This window comes from Acinonyx jubatus, chromosome E1 (genome assembly GCF_027475565.1).
Source record: "Acinonyx jubatus isolate Ajub_Pintada_27869175 chromosome E1, VMU_Ajub_asm_v1.0, whole genome shotgun sequence".
Lineage (NCBI taxonomy): Eukaryota > Metazoa > Chordata > Mammalia > Carnivora > Felidae > Acinonyx > Acinonyx jubatus.
In genome coordinates, this window is record NC_069397.1 from 19,250,938 (window position 1) to 19,261,579 (window position 10,642).

At 41.3% G+C, this 10,642-nt stretch overlaps 1 pseudogene; it reads left to right on the forward strand.

Moving 5' to 3' along the window:
- Positions 1–9,897: 9,897 nt before the first annotated feature.
- On the forward strand, positions 9,898–9,979 carry LOC113592752 (uncharacterized; annotated as a pseudogene).
- The last annotated feature ends 663 nt before the right edge of the window (positions 9,980–10,642 follow it).

Below are 10,642 nucleotides of genomic sequence, written 5' to 3' on the forward strand. Positions count from 1 at the left end.
AAGTGTCCAGTCTCCAACCGCAAAGACTAACACTAAGCCCTGAATACAGCACTATTTTCCAGAGGGACAAACCAGGCCATTTGATGGGATGTTGATGACATTGAACCAAGGTCACCCTAAAGAGGATATTTCACGGAGACTGACAAAGTGATTCTCAAATCTGTCCAGCAGACTATCAGACCTATGGAAAGCTATCATGCTTGAGGAACAAGAAGGGAGGATTTGTCCACCAGATATCAAGGTAAAGCTAGAGTAATCAAAATCGTCTGGTATTGGTACAGGAGTCGACAAATAGAAGAGCGTACAGAGACCCTTATATATGGAAGCCGGATTTATGGCAAAATAGACATTATAGATTAGTAAACAAAACAAAACACAAAGGATGGAATAGAACAAGTAAGACTACCACAATTGGTTCCCCATATGGAAACAAAATTAAAATTAACTCCTCCTCCTTGTCCTACGTAAAGATCAATCCAAGGTAGATTTAAACACAAATGTGAAAGATAACACTATAATAAAAGGTAAGACACAATATAGGCTAATCATTTTAGGTCCTCAGAGCAGAGGGGGACTTCTTAAGGTACAACCACCTTAAGCAACAACCACCACCAAAGCAGATAAATTAAGAACCTCTGGCTTTCCAGAGACTTCGTGAAGAATGAGAAAAAACAAGCCACAAACTTGGAGATGACAACTGTAATACATGTTACACAAGAGTCACTTCCAGAACATGTAAAGAATGTTTATAAATTAATAAGGAAAAAAAAATAACCCCAAAGCAAATAGATGAAAGGCAAAAACAGGAATTCTACTGAAAAGACAAATGCATAATAAATTTGAGAACATGCCCAACATAATTGAGAGTAAAGGAAATGCAAATTAAAATCAGAATGCCGGGGCGCCTGGGTGGCTCTGTCGGTTAAGCACCCAACCCTTGATCTCGGGGTCGTGAGTTCAAGCCCCACAGTGGACTCTGCACTGGGCATGAAACCTACTTAAAAAATAAAATAAGATAAAATTGTGGAGCCTGGGTGACTCAGTCGGTTAAGCATCTAACTCTTGATATGGGCTCAGGTCATGATCTCTCATTTGTGAGATGCAGCTCTACCTCAGGTTCTGTTCTGCATGGAGCCTGCTTGGGAGTCTTTCTCTCCCTCTCTCTCTGCCCTTCCCCCACTCACATTCTCTCTCAAAATAAATAAATGTTGGGGCGCCTGGGTGGGCAGTCGGTTAAGCGTCCGACTTCAGCCAGGTCACGATCTTGCGGTCCGTGAGTTCGAGCCCCGCGTCAGGCTCTGGGCTGATGGCTCAGAGCCTGGAGCCTGTTTCCGATTCTGTGTCTCCCTCTCTCTCTGCCCCTCCCCCGTTCATGCTCTGTCTCTCTCTGTCCCAAAAATAAATAAACGTTGAAAAAAAAATTTTTTTTTAATAAATAAATAAATGTTAAAAAAAATAAAATCAGACTGCCAACATTAAAAGTTTAAATGCACGCACACACACACACACACGCACGCAAAATGCCACACCATTCCACACTCACCATTAGGCAGAAGTTAAAGCACTGACAATACCAAGTATTTGTGATTATGTGAAGCAAACAGAACTTATATATGGAAAGTAGGAATGTAAGTGTTGGTACCACCACTAATTGTTGGGTAATAGTAAATTGAACATGCCCTATGAACCCTAGGACCCAGAAGTCCCAAAGTCTCATTGATAGGTATATAATCACCAACCACTGAAAACATCACAAGTGTCCATGATGAGATTACATTTATATATTGGGATATATTCAAACAATGAGTCCACTGTTTGACTATCCTCTAGGGAAGTGGGTGAACTCCAGTGCTGCCTAGCAATGTGAATTAACTTCAAAAACAAACTTGAAGGGAAAAAAACAAATCACAGAAGGCTATGTACAGCATGATTCCATTTGTATACCCTTTGGGTTTTTTGTTGTTGATTTTTGAGAGAGAGGGAGGGAGGGAGACAGAGGGTGAGTGGGGGAGAAGCAGAGAGAGAGCGAGACACAGAATCCAAAGCAGGCTCCAGGTTCTAAGCTGTCAGCACAGAGCCCAACGGGGGGCTCAAACCCACGTGAGATCATGACCTGAGCCCAAGTCAGACGCTTAACCGACTGAACCACCCAGGTGCCCCAAAATAATAAATTCTTTAAAATACACATACATGGGGGAAAACTATACAGACGAGCAAAGGAACAAGCAACATAAAATTCAGAATAGTGATTATGTGGGGAGCAGGGCAGAATGCACGTGAGGAGAGGCACAGAGGGAGCATATTAGGTATTAATGTTCTAAGTGTCATCCTGAGTCCTGGATACAGCATTCTTTGATAAGTGTTTTGTATACTATTTTATGTATGATTGCACAATAAAAGCAAACACACAGAGAGTTGAAGTAACAGAACTGAGGCCACAAAAATGGTCCATTACACATAGTATCTGGTAAGTTATGTTAGTAGCTATGATAGCTTTAAAGGGTTCTGACAGATCCAACAATTTGAGAAGAAAAAGGACATATTAACTTAACAGTGTATTTATTAATTTATCTCTTAAGATATAATTTTAATTTAAAGGTTTTTCATGTACTTTTTAAAAAGAGAAAATGGTAGGGGCACCTGGTGGCCCAGCTGGTTAAGCGTCTGATTTCAGCTCAGGTCATGATCTCGTGGTTCATGAGTTGGGGCCCCGCATCAGGCTCTGTGCTGACAGCTCGGAGCCTGGAGCCTGCTTCGGATTCCATGTCTCCCTTGCTCTCTCTGCCCCTCCCCACTCACACTCTGTCTCTCTTTCTCTCTCTCTCTCTCTCTCCCAAAAACAAACAAACATCACAAAAAAAATTTTTTAAACAGAAAATGGTGAAACATTCTTAGAATTGATGAATCTTCAGATACAGGAAGCACCATGAATCCTTAGAAAGGTAAGTGAAAGTGAAAACATACCTATATTCATTATAATTAGGGGACCACATAATTTATCATTCTAACAAGGATACCTTTGGTGGCACTATTAATAATTATGTGCGGGTAACAGGTATTAACCAGGACTGGTGAGGGCAAACCAAAACATATCCTCATCCTGGAGAAACTCAACCATTTTGCTTAAAAAGAAAACACAATTAACTGGCAACAGACTTTCCACCGGCAACCATAGGCACCAGGGGACAATGGGAAATATCTTCAAATTACTCAGAGAAAATAAAGGTCAACCTGGAATTCTATACCCAGCTAGATGTAAGAGGGGGTGGGGGAAAAACTACTTTGGCTCAAAGTAAGACTAAGAGAGTTTACCTAATATACCCATGCTAGCAAGAAGGCAATAAACAGTGGTGAGCAAACGGATCAGTAAAGTTGCAGATAAATCTAAATAAACTGTGGCAAACAACATTAATTATGGTAATGAATAATGTAAGGATAATAAAATAAGGTATCACCAAAAAACTAGAAAATAGTAAATAAGCTGGGACAGAAGTGATCACAGTTAAAGAGTCAAATGGTACTTAACACTCTTTGGGAAGAATACAGAGATATTGAATGTTACCCTGTTAGGTCAGGTAAAACTTTGAGTATAACCTCTAAAAAAATAGAATGCATAACTTCCAAACTAGTAAAGAAAAATATGAAAAAACAAAAACTAGGGATCCAACTGAGACAGGAGGTGGAAAAAAACAAAAGGAAAAGCCGAGAACCTAGAGGGGACAAAATAAAATGATACAAATAAGCCTATCTATCATACACATTAACCAAAGTAAGAAAATCAATACAAAAATATCAGTAATCACAGTACGTTTTCAAATACTAGATGATTGGGGTGCCTGGGTGGCTCCATCAATTGAGTGGCCAACTCTTGATTTCAGCTCAGGTCATGATCCCGGGTTCATGGGATCCAGCCCCACATTAGGCTCTGCACTGAGAGTGGAGCCTGCTTAAGATTCTCTCCCTCTGCCCCTCCCCTGCCCGCACCCTCTCTCTCATAAATTAATAAATGAATGAATGAATGAATGAATTAATTAATTAATTAATAATAAAATACTAGATTATTCACTCGGGAGATAGAGATTCTCTGGTTAGAATGAGAACAGAAGCTGGAAATGTGCTGTTCACAACAGACACGTAAAACACAAGGACTCAGAAAAGTTGGAAATTCTTTTTAAGTGATAAGCAATGAACTAGGCAGATGTTAATCAAAAGAAAACTGGTATAGTCAACCAACAGCTGATAAGCTATACTTTAAGGTCAAAGCTTTACAATGAAACCTTGGACTGTGAGTAACTTGTTCTGTGAGCGTTCCGCAAGATGAGCAAACATTCCTAATAAATTTTTTTTTATTTTGTTTATTCTGGAGAGAGACAGAGCATGAGCGAGGGAGGGACAGAGCCAGAGAGGGACACAGGATCTGAAGCAGGCTCCAGGCTCTAAGCTGTCAGCACAGAGCCCGACACAGGACTCGAACTCACAAGCCACAAGATCATGACCTGAGCCGAAGTCGGATGCTCAAACAACAGGTGCCCCAATATTTCTAATAAATTTTAACTTGATAAACAAGAGATATCTTGCAATACAAGTAGTATGTGACAATGAACATCACACGGTCACAACTGAGCCAATGGTTCTTGAAATTCACTTTGATATACAAGTGCTTTGGATTACAAGCACGTTTCCAGAACAAATTATGCTCACAAACCAAGGTTTTACTGTATTAGAAAAAAAAAAGGCAGTCACTCTATAACAATTAAAGAAAACTTTCATCAGAAAGGTAGAAGACTGGGGCACCTGGGTGGCTCGGTCAGTTAAGTGTCTAGCTTAAGTGCTTTTGGCTCAGATCATGATCTCACAGTTCGTGAGTTTGAGCCCCCCAATGGGCTCTGCACTGACAGTGCTTGGGATTCTCTCTCTCTCCCTCTCTCTCTGCCCCTTCCACTCTCTCTCAAAATAAATGAATAAACTTAAATAAAAACAGGGTGTCTGGGTGGCTCAGCTGGTTAAGTGTCAGACTTCAGCCCAGGTCATGATCCTGCACTTCATGGGTTCAAGCCTTGTGTGTCAGGCTCTGTGCTGACAGCTCAGAGCCTGGATCCTGCTTCAGATTCTGTGTCCCCCTCTTTCTCTGTCCCTCCCTGCTTACACTCTGTCTCTGTTTCCCAAAAATAAATAAATATTTTTTAAAACTTAAAAAAAAAAAAAAGCAGAAAGTTATTAACCTTAAAAAAAAAAGAAAGGTAGATTTCTGAATGACTATGCATCTAGGTAATATAGTCTCAGAATCTATACGGCAAAATTTGACAGACTTATAAGAAGAAATTTAAAGTCTATAATCATAGGGGCGCCTGGGTGGCTCAGTCATTTAAGCATCTGACTTCAGCTCAGGTCATGATCTCAAGGTTCAGGAGTTCAAGCCTCACATTGGGCTCTGTGCTGACAGCTCGGAGCCTGGAGCCGGCTTCAGATTCTGTGTCTCCCTCTCTCTCTGCCCCTTCCCTGCTCACGCTCTGTGTCTCTCTCTAGCAAAAACAAACACTTAAAAAAAATTTTTAAGTCTATAAATCATAGAGTTTAACCCATCTCTCAGAAATTGAAATATCAAAGAGAAAAAAACTACCAGGTTTTAGAAGATTTTAACAACGCAATGAGTTTAACGACATAAGTAGAATTCTATAACCAACACCTAGAGAATACACATTATTAAAGCTTCTGTGAAGATTTTCAACATTGATCACATACTATACTACAAATCAAATCAAGAATCTAGTATACAGACTACATTCTCTTATCACAATTCAGTTAAATTCAAAACTAAGGACACAATATAGCTTTCCAAGTCCAGTATGTTTGGGAAATGCAAAAAGATAGTTCTAGCTAACAAATGCATCAAAGACAAAATCAAAATGAAAAGTAAAAAATATGTACAATCTGACAAACTGATCCTCAAGTTTATGCAGAAGAACAAGAGCCACAAATAAACAAGTGGACTTTGGAGAACAAAGTAGGACGACTTGTCCTACCAGATAGAACGACATCTTATGAATTATCATAATTAGTACAGTATGGTATTGGTGTAGGGATAGAAAAAGAAACCAGGTGTTATATGTAAGTGATGAATCACTGAATCCACTCCTGAAACCAATATTGTACTCTACGTTAACTAAAGAAAATTTAAATTAACAAATAAAATAAAATAAACCAATGACACAGAATGGAGCCCTGAAACAAGTCTAGGTCCATGTAGAAACCTCATATATGACAAAGCATTACAATGGGGCAAGAAGATGATGGTCTAGTCAATAGCGGTGTTGACGATATCAGTTACCCAAATGGGAAACGGGGAGGGGGGGAATAGATCCTTATCTCACCCAGTAGATCAAAGTCCATTCCAAGTGAATTACACATCCTAATGTGAAATGCCAAGTTTAAAACTTTCAGAAGGGAAATGAAGGAAATCTGCATGACCTCAGAAAAAGATTTCTTAAAGCAAGCATAAACCATAAAGAAAGAGATTATTAAATCTGAAGACAGATAATGCCCTTAACAGAGTTAAAAGATGAAACACAGTATTTCTTATAAAGCCAAGCACACACCTTCCTTGTGGCTCCAGCAATTCCACTCTGAGGTATTTACCCAAGAGAAACGAACACGTGTGTGCACCAAAAGGTACAAGAATGTTGATAGCCGTTTTATTCGTAGTAGCCCAAAATGGAAACCACTCAGTGTCCATCAGCGGGATGCTGGTACATTCATACACTGGAAATCTATTCAGCGATAAAAAAGAAAGAAATCTATGCAACATGGATGAATCTTATGCACATAATGCTAAGAAGCCAGGCACGCTATACGATTTCATTTATATTAAGTTCTAAATCAGGCAAAATCAATATATGGTAAAATGAGTCCAAACAGCAGTAGCCTCAGAAGGAGCACAGAGGATCTTACCGGGGAGAGAGGAATGCCCTATAACATGATAGAGGAGTGGGTTACATGGCTATATGCATTTGTTAAAATCTATCCAACTGTCCCATTTACAATTGCACCAATAATACCGAGGCATAAACTTAACCAAGGAGGTGAAGGACCTGTACTCTGAAAACTTCAACACACCGATGAAAGAAGTTGAAGAAGACACAAACAAATGGAAAGATACTGCATGCTCATGGATTGGGAGAATAATGTTGAACTGTCCACACTACATACTACCCAAAACGATCTACAGATTTAATGTAATCCCTACCACAATAACCAACGGCACTTTTCACAGAACTAGAACAAACGATCCTAACATTTGTACAGAACCACAGAAGACCCGGAGTGGCCAAAGCAACTCTGAAAAAGAACGGACTGCTGGAAAGATGGTGGAGTAGGAAGACCTTGTGTTCACCTCATCCCATGGATACACCGACATAACACCCACATCAGCATAAATAACCCAGAAAATGACCCAAAGACTGACAGAACAGACTCTCCACAGCTAAACATACAGAAGAGGCCACATGGGAGAGGGGAAGAAGGGCTAAATGGACTTGTGGGGCATTGGGGAGAAAGGGAGTGGTATGTGCCGAGAGGGGAGAGAAACAGACCCTCACATCAGGAAGCCCATATGGGGAAGATGAACCCCCATAACATTAGGCTTTGAAAACAGAGGGGCCAAATTGTGTGAGTTCTTACAACCAATGGCCCTTAAAACCTGGAATTTTAAAAATCAGTGGGTTGGTTTGCGGAGACCAGGTGGGCAAAAGGAAGCTGAGTCCCCACCCTTGAAGAGACAGCATGACAAATAGCTGGTGGAGATACGCTGAGAACCAGTGGTTTGAAAAAAAGCCTGGGGTACAGGGTGGAAAAGTTGTTAACTCATCTCAGAGTGTATCCTGAAGGGACAGAGAGTCACGGGGGGCTCCTCCAGGAACAAAACAGTTGCCAAGCTCCATTTCTCTCCCCTGCCCCCCAGCCTAGACATATGGCCACCTGTGGGAACCGATGAAGCTATCTAATGTCCTTTCACTGCTCCCTAACCCCCCACCCCACCGCTGTCACCCCCTTCAGCTGTGTTTCCACCCCACCCCTCTGAATTGGCCCATCTCAGTCCCTGAGTTGCAGGGTCCCTCTTGCAGGGGACCAACAGTGCACAAACTTCGCTAACCCTGCCCTTCCAGCCCCCGTGCACATCGTGGATCCACTCCCGCAAATATGCTCTTGGCCAGAGCCCATCCAAAGCAGTATCACAGGCCGGGCAGGGTGTGAGCAGTCCAGACAGGGGCCAGTACCCCTCGAAAGTGATTCCTTCCCCCAGGGAAAGGGGAAGATAACCACATATACCAGTCCAATTGTGGCCCCGACAGTGGGCTGGAGGCAGACAGCTCGTCTGACTGAAGGACCTGCCCACCACCAAAAGCTTCTCAGGGGCAACATAGGGAAAGTGCCCTGCAGTTTGGTGCTCCTTCATCTGTGGCAAATGCCTGGCCTGACTCAACTCAAGCCCAAAGCGACCACAGACTGGCCCACCAGCCACCCAGGGGTCAGACCCTGCCCACAACAGGCAAAGAAAGCTGCTGCAGACAGTTGGACTAAAGGCAAACACAACTGAGCCAAAACACTAGGGTGCATGCAACACAAATAGGAGACATCCCTGAAGCACCATTTTCTGGGAAAAGGAGACATTGCACTGCAGGGCTCTATGGGACCCCTTCTTCGTAAGTCCACTACTTTCAAGAGCAGGAGACAGCTGATTTTCCTAACACACAGAAACAGACACAGAGTTAAACAAAATGAGGAGACAGGGGAATATGTCCCAAATGAAAGAACACAACAAAATCACAGCAAGAGACCTAAGCAAAATGGAGAGGAGTATTAAGCCTGATAGAGAACTTAAAGTCATAATCATAAAAATACTCCCTGGACTTGAGAAAAGAGTGGAGGACCTCAGTGAGACCCTTAACAAAGAGATAAAAAAGAACCCATCAGAGATGAACACCACAATAAATTTAAAATACACTAGAGGAGGCGTGCCTGGGTGGCTCAGTCATTTGAGTGTCCAACTCTTGTTTTTGGCTCAGGTCATCATCCCAGTGTTGTGAGATTGAGCTCTGCATCAGACTCCATGCTCAATGTGGAGCCTGTTTAAGATTCTCTTTCTTTCTCCCTCTGCCCATCTCCCTAGCTTGCATGCTCTTTCTCTAAAAGAAAAAAAAAATTAAAGAAAATAAAAATACACTAGAGGCAACAAATAGCAGACAAGAGGAAACAGAAGAATGGATCAGCAAGCTGGAGTTCAGAGTAATGGAAAGTAATCAAGCTGAACCAGTGAGAGAGGAAAAAACATATGCAAAATGAAACTAGACTTAGGGAACTCAGCAACTCCATCAAGCATAATAACATTCATATTATAGGGCTCCCCAAAGGAGAAGAGAGAGAAACAGAGGCAGAAAAATTATTTGAAGAAATAATAGTTGAAAATGTCCCATATCTGGGAAAGTAAATAAAAATCCATATCCAGGAGGCATGGAGATCCCCCAACAAAATCAACTCAAGAACACCAAGACACATAGTAATTAAAATGGCAAAAGTAGTGATAAAGAGAGAAGTTTAAAAGCAACAAGAGAAAAGAAAGCAGTTACATACAAAGGAAACCCCATAAGGCTATCAGCTAACTTTTCAGTAGAAACTTTGCAGGCCAGAAGGGAGTGGCATGATATATTCAAAGTCCTGAAAAGAAAAAAATCTGCAACCAAGACTTCTCTATCCAGCAAAGCTATCATTCAGAATAGGAGAGATAGAGAGTTTCCCAAACAAAAATTAAAGGAATTTGTGACCACTAAATCAGGAGCAAAACCAGCCACTTCCCCATAACACATGGTGTCATTGGCCTGTTGGTTCCAAATCCACAGCTCAAGCTTTGTTCAGTGGCAGTATCATAGCCAATGAGGTTTATCCAAGGCACGATTGTTGCTAATTGAAACCAATCCACAGCCCAGCCACCCTCGTGCCCAGGTCAGTGTGCACTATCTGCTCAATGCCAAGTCAATACACTTTCACCTCAGATCAACAGGGGCTCAAACTGAGACTCTCCCCCTCCAATTTCAGCCCCTGTACTCAAATTTGTACACAAAGTGGGCATAATTATAACAGCAGAATGAAGCAACCAAAATGACAATACTAATTCTGTGGACTATGTAATGAATAAAAGGAGTGTGCTGGGCTGGGAATTTCTCCCACAAACACATCAAAGGACAATACACATAGCACGATTCCAGTTACTAAAAGAATCAAACCCCTCCCCTCAAAAAAAGGAAAAGAAGAAAAAGAAGAACAAAGCTGGAGGTATCACAATCCCAGATTTCATGATATACTACAAGCCTGTAGTAATCAAAACAGCATGGTATTGGCACAAAAATAGACACATAGATCAGAACAAAATAGAGAGCTCAGAAATAAACCCACAATTATATGGTCAATTAATCTTGGACAAAGGAGGCAAGAATATGCGAAAAAGTCTCTTCAATAAATGTGGCTGGGAAAACTGAATAACAATATTCCAGAGAATGTAATTGAACCACTTTCTGACACCATACACAAAAATAAACTCCAAATGGATTAAAGTTCTAAATGTGAGACCTGAAACCTAAAAATCCTAGGA